Below are 10,827 nucleotides of genomic sequence, written 5' to 3' on the forward strand. Positions count from 1 at the left end.
ACATCAAAAGCAGTCATAGATCAGTAATGGGGAAAACAGCTGCGGAAACAGGATATGGAAGCTCAGGGAGAGTTCCTGCAAGGATGCTCCCAGATTCTGTTGACAAATACTGTCCTGTATGAGATCATTCTCCTTATCTACCAATGTTATGTTTAAATTTCTGAAAATATGGTATTAATGTTTAATTTTAGAAAGTCTGAGTAGTATCAACAAATAAAGAAATGATCACAGCCCACTGAAATGAAGCGGGACCTCATAGTCCTTGTCCCCCATGTCCTCTGTCAGACTTTTGTCTGTGGGAAAACCTTAGCCAAAGAGTAAGTTTAATCAGGGAGTGAGAAGATGAAGAAACAAAGGAAAACATGCCAACAGGACAAAGTGATAATAGTTAGTAAACATGGTGAAGGACTTTTTGTTCTTCCTCAAGGGCTATAGACGACATTCTGAGCCTATCCTGTGAGCAGTCTTGGAAATACTGGAACTCCCACCAGGTGGAGAACTTAACTCCGTGATGACCAGACTGTAGCTATGACATCAGCTGCCACAATTCTGAGAAACGTCCTCAAAGAAATGGGATCAAACCAACCCTGGAACTGAAGACTAACTGTACTTGGGACAATCAAGGTGACACTAGTCAGACCACGGATGACCAATTTCAAGATGCCTGTTGGAGCTTACTGTGCTGTTTCTGCATTGGAGCTCCCGCTCTCTGTCTATAAAAGCTCCCATACCCTGGCTGTCAGTGGAGGGGGGTCAGCCTTTAGACAGGAGTCTGCCCTCCTGTGCTCCCCCCTGACTTGCCAGCGTCTGAAACAAAGCAAACTTTCCTTTCCACCAACCCTGCTTTTTGAGCTGCAAGCAGCTGGATCCCACTTTTGGTTTCACCACCATCTACTGGAGAAGGGAATGGAAAACTACTTCAGCATTCTTGCCTTGAGAACCCCATGAACAGTATGAAAAGGCAAAAAGATATGACACTGAAAGATGAACCCAACAGGTCAGTGGGTGTCCAATATGCTACTGGAGAAGAGTGGAGAAATAACTCCAGAAGGAACAGAGAGGCTGAGCGAAGCAGAAACAACGCCCATTTGTAGATGTGTCTGATGGTGAAAGTAAAGTCCAATGCTGTAAAGAACAATATTTCAGAGGAACCTGGAATCGAGGTAAATTGGAAGTGGTCAAAGAGGAGCTGGCAAGAGTGAACATCCACATTTTAGGAATCAGTGAACTAAAATGGACAGGAATGGGCTAACTTAATTCAGATGACCATTATATCTACTACTGTGGGCAAGAGTTCCTTAGAAGAAATGGAGGAGCCCTCATAATCAACAACAGTCCAAAATGCAGTACATGGGTGCAATCCAAAAAGGACAGAATAATCTCAATCTGTTTCCAAAGCAAACCATTCAATATCACAGTAAGCCAAGCCTATGCTCCAACCAGTAATGCTGAAGAGGCTGAAGTTGAATGGTTCTTTGAAGACCTAAAAGACCTTCTAGAACTAATACCCAAAAGAGATGTCCTTTTCATTATAGGGGACTGGAATGCAAAAGTAGGAAGTCAAGAAACACCTGGAGTAACAGGCAAGTTTGCCCTTGGAGTACAGAATGAAGCAGGACAAAGGCTAACTGAGCTTTGCCAAGAAAACCTGCTGTTCATTGCAAACACCCTCTTCCAACAACACAAGAGACAACTCTACACTTGGACATCATCAGATGGTCAATATCAAAGTTAGATTAATTATATTTTATACGTAGTTGAAGATGGAGAAGCTCTATACAGTCCGCAAAAACAAGACTGGGAGCTGACTGTGACTCAGACCATGAACTCCTTAATGCAAAATTCAGACTTAAATTGAAGAAAGTAGGGAAAACCACCAGGCCATTAAGTATCAGTTCAGCTCAGTTCAGTCGCTCAGTCTTGTCCGACTCCTTGTGAACCCATGAACCCCAGCATGCCAGGCCTCCCAGTACATCACCAACTCCCGGAGTTTACCCAAACTCATGTCCATTGAGTCAGTGATGCCATCCAACCATCTCATCCTCCGTTGTCCCCTTTTCTTGCCCTCAATTTTTCCCAGCATCAGGGTCTTTTCAAATGAGTCAGCTCTTCACATCAGGTGGCCAAAGTATTGGGGTTTCAGCTTCAACATCAGTCCTTCCAGTGAACACCCAGGACTGATCTCCTTTAGAATGGACTGGTCAGATCTTCTTGCAGTCTAAGGGACTCTCAAGAGTCTTCTCCAACACCACAGTTCAAAACCATCAATTCTTCGGCGCTCAGGTTTCTTCATAGTCCAACTCTCACATCCATACATGACCACTGGAAAAACCATAGCCTTGCCTAGACGGACCTTTGTTAACAAAGTAATGTCTCTGCTTTTTAATATGCTATCTAGGTTGGTCATACCCTTCCTTCCAAGGAGTAAGCATCTTTTAATTTCATGGCTGCAGTCACCATCTGCAGTGATTTTGGAGCCCCCAAAATAAAGTTTCTCACTGTTCCCAGTGTTTTCCCATCTATTTGCCAGGAAGTGAAGGGACTGGATGCCATGATCTTCGTTTTCTGAATGTTGAGCTTTAAGCCAACTTTTTCACTCTCCTCTTTCACTTTCATCACGAGGCTCTTTAGTTCTTCTTCACTTTCTGTCATAAGGGTGGTGTCATCTGTATATCTGAGGTTATTGATATTTCTCCCGGCAATCTTGATTCCAGCTTCTGCTTCTTCCAGCCCAGTGTTTCTCATGATGTACTCTGCATATAAGTTAAATAAGCAGGGTGACAATATACAGCCTTGACGTACTCCTTTTCCTCTTTGGAACCAGTCTGTTGTTCCATGTCCAGTTCTAACTGTTGCTTCCTGACCTGCATATAGGTTTCTCAAGAGTCAGGTGAGGTGGTCTGGTTTTCCCATCTCTTTCAGAATTTTCCACAGTTTCTTGTGATCCATACAGTCAAAGGCTTTGGCATAGTCAATAAAGCAGAAATAGATTTTTTCTGGAACTCTCTTACTTTTTCGATGATCCAGCGGATGTTGGCAATTTGATCTCCGGTTCCTCTGCCTTTTCTAAAACCAGCTTGTGCATCTGGAAGGTCACAGTTCACATACTGTAGAAGCCTGGCTTGGAGAATTTTGAGAATTTACTTTGCTAGCGTGTGAGATGAATGCAATTGTGCAGAACTTTGAGCATTCTTTGGCATTGCCTTTTTTTGGGATTGGAATGAAAACTGATCTTTTCCAGTCCTGTGGCCACTGCTGAGTTTTCTAAATTTGCTGGCATATTGAGTGCAGCACTTTCACAGCATCATCTTTTAGGATTTGAAAGAGCTCAGCTGGAATTCCATTACCTCCACTAGCTTTGTTTATAGTGAGGCTTCCTAAGGACTACTTGACTTTGCATTCCAGGATGTCTGGCTCTAGAGGAGTGATCACACCATCCTGATTATCTGGGTCGTGAAGATCGTTTTTGTACAGTTCTTCTGTGTATTCTTGCCACCTCTTCTTAATATCTTCCGCTTCTGTTAGGTCCAGGCCATTTCTGTCTTTTATTGAGCCCATCTTTGCATGAAATGTTCCCTTGGTATCTCTAATTTTCTTGAAGAGATCTTGTCTTTTCCCTTCTATCGTTTTCCTCTATTTCTTTGCACTGATCACTGAGGAAGGCTTTCTTATCTCTCCTTGCTATTCTTTGGAACTCTGCATTCAAATGGGTATATCTTTCCTTTTCTCCTTTGCTTTTCACTTCCCTTCTTTTCACAGCTATTTGTAAGGCCTCCTCAGACAGCCATTTTGCTTTTTTGCATTTCTGGTTTTAGAAAAGGTAAAGGAACCAGAGATCAAATTGCCAACATCCACTGGATTATTGAAAAAGTAACAGAGTTCCAGAAAATCATCTATTTCTGCTTTATTGACTATGCCAAAACCTTTGACTGTGTGGATCACAATAAACTGTGGAAAATTCTGAAAGAGATGGGAATGCCAGACCACCTTTCCTGCCTCGTGCAAAATGCTGGGCTGGATGAAGCACAAGATTGCCAGGAGAAACATCAATAACCTCCTATATGCAGATGACACCAGTGTAACGGCAGAAAGTGAAGAGGAACTAAAGAGCCTCTTGATGAAGGTGAAAGAGGAGAGTGAAAAAGATGGCTTGAAACTCAACATTCAAAAAATGAAGATCATGGCACCTTGTCCCATCACTTCATGGGAAATAGATGGGGAAACAATGGAAACAATGACAGACTTTGTTTTCTTGGGCTCCAAAATCACTGTGAATGGTGGTGACAGCCACGAAATTTCTTGCTCCTTGGAAGAAAAACTATGACCAACCTAGATGACATATTAAAAAGCTGAGAGATTATTTTGCCGACAAAGGTCCATCTAGTCAAAGCTGCAGTTTTCCCAGTAGTCACGTATGGATATGAGAGCTGGACAATAAAAAAGGCTGAGGGTGGAAGAACTGATGCTTTTGAACTGTGGGGATGGAGAAAAGAGTCCCTTGGACTGCAAGGAGATCCAACCAGTCAGTTGTAAAGGAGATCAGTCCTGAATATTTGTTAGAAGGACCGAGGCTGAAGGTGAAGCTCCAAGACATTGGCCACCTGATTCAAGGAGCTGACTGATTAGAAAAGACCCTGATGACTGGGAAGATTGAAGGCAGGAGGAGAAGGGGACAACAGAGGATGAGATGGGTGAATGGCATCACTGACTCAATGGACACGAGCTTGGGCAAACGCTGGGAGATGGTCAAGGACAGGGAAGCCTGGTGTGCTGCAGTCCACGGGGTCACAAAGAGGTGGACATGACTGATCAACTGGACACAACATCCATTTAGCAGAAGCAGTGGTTAATATTTAATATAGTCAGTAGTTTTCTACTTGCTTCTTTCTTTGAAAATTTTTAAAACACTTTAAAAAATTATTGAGATAATCCTGACCTTAAAATTTTATAACTTTTCCTAAAACATAAAGCTTCCTAAAAACATTGTTTCAGGACTTTCCTGAGCGGTGCAGTGGTTAAGACCTCACCTTTCACTATAGGGGGTGTGGGTCTGATTCATCCCACATGACTGACAGCCAAAAATCCAAAACATTAAAAAGAAACAATACTGAAACAACCTCAATAAAGACTTAAAAAAAATGGTCCACATCAAAAAAATCTTATTAAAAAACATTATTTAATACTTCATATATATTTCAATGGTTACATAAATATGCCATTGGACAAATGTTTAATAATATAATGAAAGATTCTCTCATTAATTTGTTTTCACCATTTTCCTTAAATTTTTGTTGCTATAAATAACTCTGGGCTTCCCAGGTGGTGCTAGTAGTAAAGAACCCACCTGCCAATGCAGGAGACATGAGATATGAATATAATCCCTGTCTTAGGAATATATCCTGAAAGAAGGCATGGCAACCCACTCCAGTATTCTTCTCTGGAGAATCCCATGGACACAGGAACCTGGTGGGCTGCAAAGAGTTGGGCACAAGTGAAGTGATTCACCATGCATGCACACACGTACCTAACTCTATATTCAACACAGAACATTTTGGAGTATTATCTTAGTGAGGGTTCTCAGAAGGCTTGCTGGATCCCTTGACATGAAGAACTTAGGAAAGAATATCCCTAAGACATGAAGAACTTAGCGTCATAACATGTATTTCCAGATTTCTTTCTAAATAAAGCACTTTGAAGTTGCAACAAAAAGTGTTTTATCACTTAGAAGGAGTCTGTGAAAGTGCTCTTTTCAAAACAGCATCGGGCTGTTATTCTGAAATATTCTGAATAATCTGAAAACAGATTATTCTCGTTAAAAATAATCTTTGCTAGGACTTCTCTGGAGGTCCAGCAGTTAAGACTCTGTCCTTCCAATGCAAGGGGTGTGAGCTCGGTCCCTGGTCAGGGAACTAAGATCTCGCATGTCATGCAACACAGCCAACAAATAAAGAATAATAAAATAATTTAAAACATAATGTTTGCCAATTGTTTTCTATTTCTTTTGAAATTAAACAACAGAGATGGTAACTAGGAACAAAAAGCCTGTGCTCACCTTTCCTTTGCATGAGTGTGTGCTAGGAAGGAGGCATGGTCCGGGCAGGGCTTCAGTCCCCAGTCTAGCCTGACTGCAGTCCGTGTGTCTAGTGAGGCAGTCCTGCTGATGGGCGGTGGGCAGGAGAGCTGCACGTCATGTCCAGGACAATTTTTCTGGAGAAGCCCTTGTGCCTTCTCCATTCCCTCGTCCTTTGCTGTCTGGATGAAGAGGGCACTGTGGCCCCAAGCGATGGTAGAGCCACAGGGCAAAAGAACCCGTATGTGTCAACCCACCTGGGAGGAAAACCACGGACAGCTAAGGATACTGCTTCATGAGCAGGAGATAAATATGTATTAATTACCCCCATGGAAATTCTGGCAGCCACTTCTTACAGTAGCTGACTATCCACCCCATCACAGGTACCCACATAGAAGATGACCAGACAGAAAAGACACCAAGTGCTCCTTTACTTTTATTTAATGGAATACACCATAATTTGTTGCTGATTTTTCAGTCGCTAAATCATGTCTGACTATTTGCAACCCTAAGGACTAAAGCCTGCCAGGCTTCCCTAACCTTCACTGTCTCCTATATAATAGCATATACATGGTAGTTCAGTTGGTAAGGAATCCACCTGCAATGCAGGAGACCTGGGTTCGATCCCTGGGTTGGGAAGATCCTCTAGAGAAGGGAATGTCTAGCCACTGCAGTATTCTGGCCTGGAGAATTCCATGGACTGTGTGGTCCATGGGGTTGCAAAGAATCGGAGACAACTCAGCGACTTTTACATGCCATTATGGGTATATATATACACACACACATATATATGTCACAAAATTTGTTTTAAAGGTAAAAACCATACACACACACGCACCCCATGTGTGTGTGTGTATATATATATATATATATATATATATATATTACACACATCACAAAATAATTTTTTAATATTTGGGACATCTGAATCATGGACATAGGTGGTCTTCCTTCTTTCAGGCACAAATACCATTACTGTTGATGCAGCTCCTAATTCCAGAGCCTTCCTGTTTCTCCATGAAACCGATGAGAGTGGCTTCAGAGATCGCCCACCAAGTGGGGAGGTGACCTCTGCTCGTTCTGTCCTCAGGCTGTACTTCCTCTCTCTGTGGAAATCTGTATCTGTCGTGGGGCCGTTTATTCCCAGGCCTTTCAAAGTATCTTGTCATGGCTACAGTTCCACGGAGCCTGCGTCTTCACATGCTTTTCAGCTTAGATCAGGAAATCGCTGTGGCATTAAATTAGCCACAGGAGAGCTCCATTGCAGTTTCCAGGGGGATTGGGGGGGGGGGTCTGCAGTTATACTTTCCTGACACAAAACTGCATCTCTGCAGTTTTCAGTGGGTCATATCTATTTATACAGGTGAGATAAGCAGCCAGGGCAGGGGGCTCAGTTACATTCAGAATGTTCATTTTAAAAGTCCATAAAACCTTCTGGAAGCCTAGTGTGTGTTTCTGTGGAAAGACACATGGAAGTGAGGCTTTAATGGATAAGCTCTGATGTGTTTTATTTTTTGTCTTGGGCATCTTAAAATTCATAGCAACAGTTTTTACTTAGGACACATAGTTAATTCACTGTCTAATGCATGAAAAACACACTTATTTTTGTGCACTATCCACTATTTTTCTTCCTTTCCTTATAATCCGTCTGACAGGCAGTTGCCACAGTCCTTCGCTGTCACATATGACAGCGCTTTCCAGCTTGTCCTACAGGATGAAAAGTACAAGAAGATTCTTGGTATTTGCAAGAGAAGTGAGACTGAGGGCATCCCTTACTGTAGAGCTCGTCAGCACAGCACTCTGCATCTCCGGGGCAGGCTCTTCAGGGGCATGCACACGCTCTTCTCAGAGGCCAAAAGCCAGGTTGCACACATTACTGTGTCCAAAATCCCCAAAGCCTGAGAAGGGAATCCAAAACCTGAGACCAAACACCTACTCTAAGAACCGGGGAAACCACATGGAGAGTGTGAGTTACCGTGCTGCCTGATGCTTCTGGGATTTCCATCTGGAACTCACAGACGGGAACGCTTACAGGACCTGCACCACAGGGCAGACCCGGCGGCCACCAGGACGTCCCAGTTTTGAAGTTTTAGCTCATTCTCCTGCAGCTGCTGAGAGCTGCACTCACCAGTTTGCTTCTTTTCAAGTTGGGGGAGAGAGGAGTAACTAGGGAGTCTAGCACATGCAAACTCTAGGTGACGAGTGTGACTGTGTGTGGGGATTACAGTACATGAGCTCGGATCTGGGCTCTGCACAGAGGACATGGAGGAGCCGCATTTCAACTGCCAATTTTAGAAGAAAAATCCCTCATCTCATCATTTCATGAGGAAATAACTCTAAATCACCAACGAAACAATAGATGACATATACTTTTTTAAAATTAAAATGGCATTTTTGTGGCCAAATGGTAGATTACATTTCCAAAGAACTCACTGAAAATCACATTGTCTTTAGACAGATGAATTAATTATTTTAGTTTTGATGGAGCCATCCTCTGGCTCATTCTGCTTTTTAACTCCCTGTGTGTGTGCTCAGTCACTTCAGTCGTGTCTGACTCTTTGCAAGCCCCTGGGCTCTAGCCCGTCAAGCTCCGCTGTCCATGGGATTCTCCAGGCAAGAATACTGCAGTGGGTTGCCATGCCCTCCTCCAGGGGATCTTCCCAACCCAGGGACTGAACCTGCGTCTCTTATGTCTATTGCATTGGCAGGTGGGTTCTTTACCACCAGCGCCACTCTGAGTCTACTGGCCTTTCTTTCCTGTGTCGACTATGTCTCCCCCACCCACCACCCTCCGAACACACCAGCAGATTGAGACGAGCAGCCTGCCCTCCACGACACCCCTGACTGGCACTTGGATTTACCGGGCCCAGGAAGAGGAGCCAAGCCTGGGTGAGCTGCTGGCTGCCTGCACACAGTCCTCTGTGTAGACGGAGACCCTCCTGCACGGGCCGTCAGATCGACGCCTGCTGTGGTGGGAAACACAGATGTAAACCCAGACTGGAGCTCGGGAAAGCTCATCGTGTGGCAGCACGAGGGAGCTGGGAGCTGGCACACCAGACACGCATCTCCCAGGCATGCTCCTCTGTTAAGAGTTCTCAAAGGCTGCTCTTCTTAGCAGTGGAAATGACGGAGTCCACTGCCCGTCTAACCCTTCTCCCTTTCTGAGACGCTGCCCACTGTCCTCCAGAGTGGCAGCACCGATTTCCAGCCCCCCCAGCAGTGCACGAGCTCCTTTCCTCCACACCCTCTCCAGCAGTGGTTACTCCCCCAGCCCCCTCCACATCTGTGCCTGGTCACTGCCTCTGCAGGCCCCACAGCTGCCCACCACCTCCCTCCTTAGACAGACTTTGTAACTTCTGGGCGATGTCCCACGTTCCAGACTTTTCTGTCCATCAGTGATAATTTATCACCATTCAGAGAACAGCTGGAAATATGCCATATGAACCAAGCTTATGCTATTAGTGGGAGCTAAAGGCCAAATACCTGGCACTGGGGCTCGAGTCACCAATTTTCAAATTGCGGTGCGAAAAATAAAGTCATGAGGTGCTAGTGTAGCCGGGGCCCCAGTGTGAGCCAACTCCCCAAGCAATGCACTCTCATCAGGAATCTGGCTGGAAGGGAGTGGTGTCCTCGGAGCCTGAGGTCAGGACGGGAGGTTCCGAGGGCAGTCTGATGGATCACAGTGCAGATTCTTCAGCCACAGGGCCTGGGGTCAGGCGGCCAGCTCCACTCCTTCGTGGCTAGTGACAGTCCTGGACGAACCACTCAGTTTCCCCTTTCGGGTGTGGGTGCGAGCAGCCTTGGGCCTCCCGGGTTTCTTAGGCTGATCCATGCAGGTGACCAAGCTGTATGTGGCATGGGTCGGTCACGCGCTCTGTAAGTGGCAGCTGCTATGCGGTGAGTCTCTCCAGCCCTGCATTCTGGACACCTGTGTGAGCTGGTGGAGGACGGGGGACTGCGTGGCTCTGGGACAAGGCACCTCGGAGTCTATTCTCTGCTGAAAAGCAACCCAGAGAGGGAGAGAGCTCTGCCGGCCTGTGACCCCGAGAGACACAGCTGACTGTGGTGCAGCAAAGACCCTGGGCTGCAGAGCCCACTGCGTTCTCTCCTTGGTGGGGGACTGTCCAAGGGGCCTTCCAGGGACAAGGGTGGGTGATGAGAGCAGGCTGGGAGTCAGTTACCCCAAGCTGTAGCGTATACAGCCCACTCAGTGAAAGGCTGGCACTGCTGGGGGGCTCCAGTCACCCCAGAAAAAGAGATCTTGTGAAATCAGTCATCTCTTGGAGGCTTTTCTCATTTCCCTCCTTCCTAAACCATGCAGTTTTCTCCTAAACATATGTGTTTTAAATACAGTCTTGGTCAGGTTCAAGGGAACTGGAAGTCAGGCTGGGAAGATGTTTACCCCATGTGTCTACTCGGGGCTTGTGGGTCTCCCCCATGGTCTACCAGCTTGCCTTCCACATGCAATTTCACTCACAAAGAAAAGACAAACAATGAAACACGTGGACACACAGACACCGTTAACAAAGCCGAGATGACGCAAGAGCATCGGTGATGCTCTTTTCTGGCTGACGACGTAACTCACCCTGGCGGGTGTCATCCTAATTCTCAGTGAGCACAGACAGACGGACGTGGGTGTTCTTCTGCCCTGAGTTCTCGCTGAAAGAAGCAGCTGCCTTGGGCCTGAGGACTGACCTCAGGGGCCCCAGGAAGGGCAGGCATGGCTCAGCATCAGCACCTCACGGACCTCTAGATGA

This window comes from Capra hircus, chromosome 8 (genome assembly GCF_001704415.2).
Source record: "Capra hircus breed San Clemente chromosome 8, ASM170441v1, whole genome shotgun sequence".
In the NCBI taxonomy this organism is placed as follows: Eukaryota; Metazoa; Chordata; class Mammalia; order Artiodactyla; family Bovidae; genus Capra; species Capra hircus.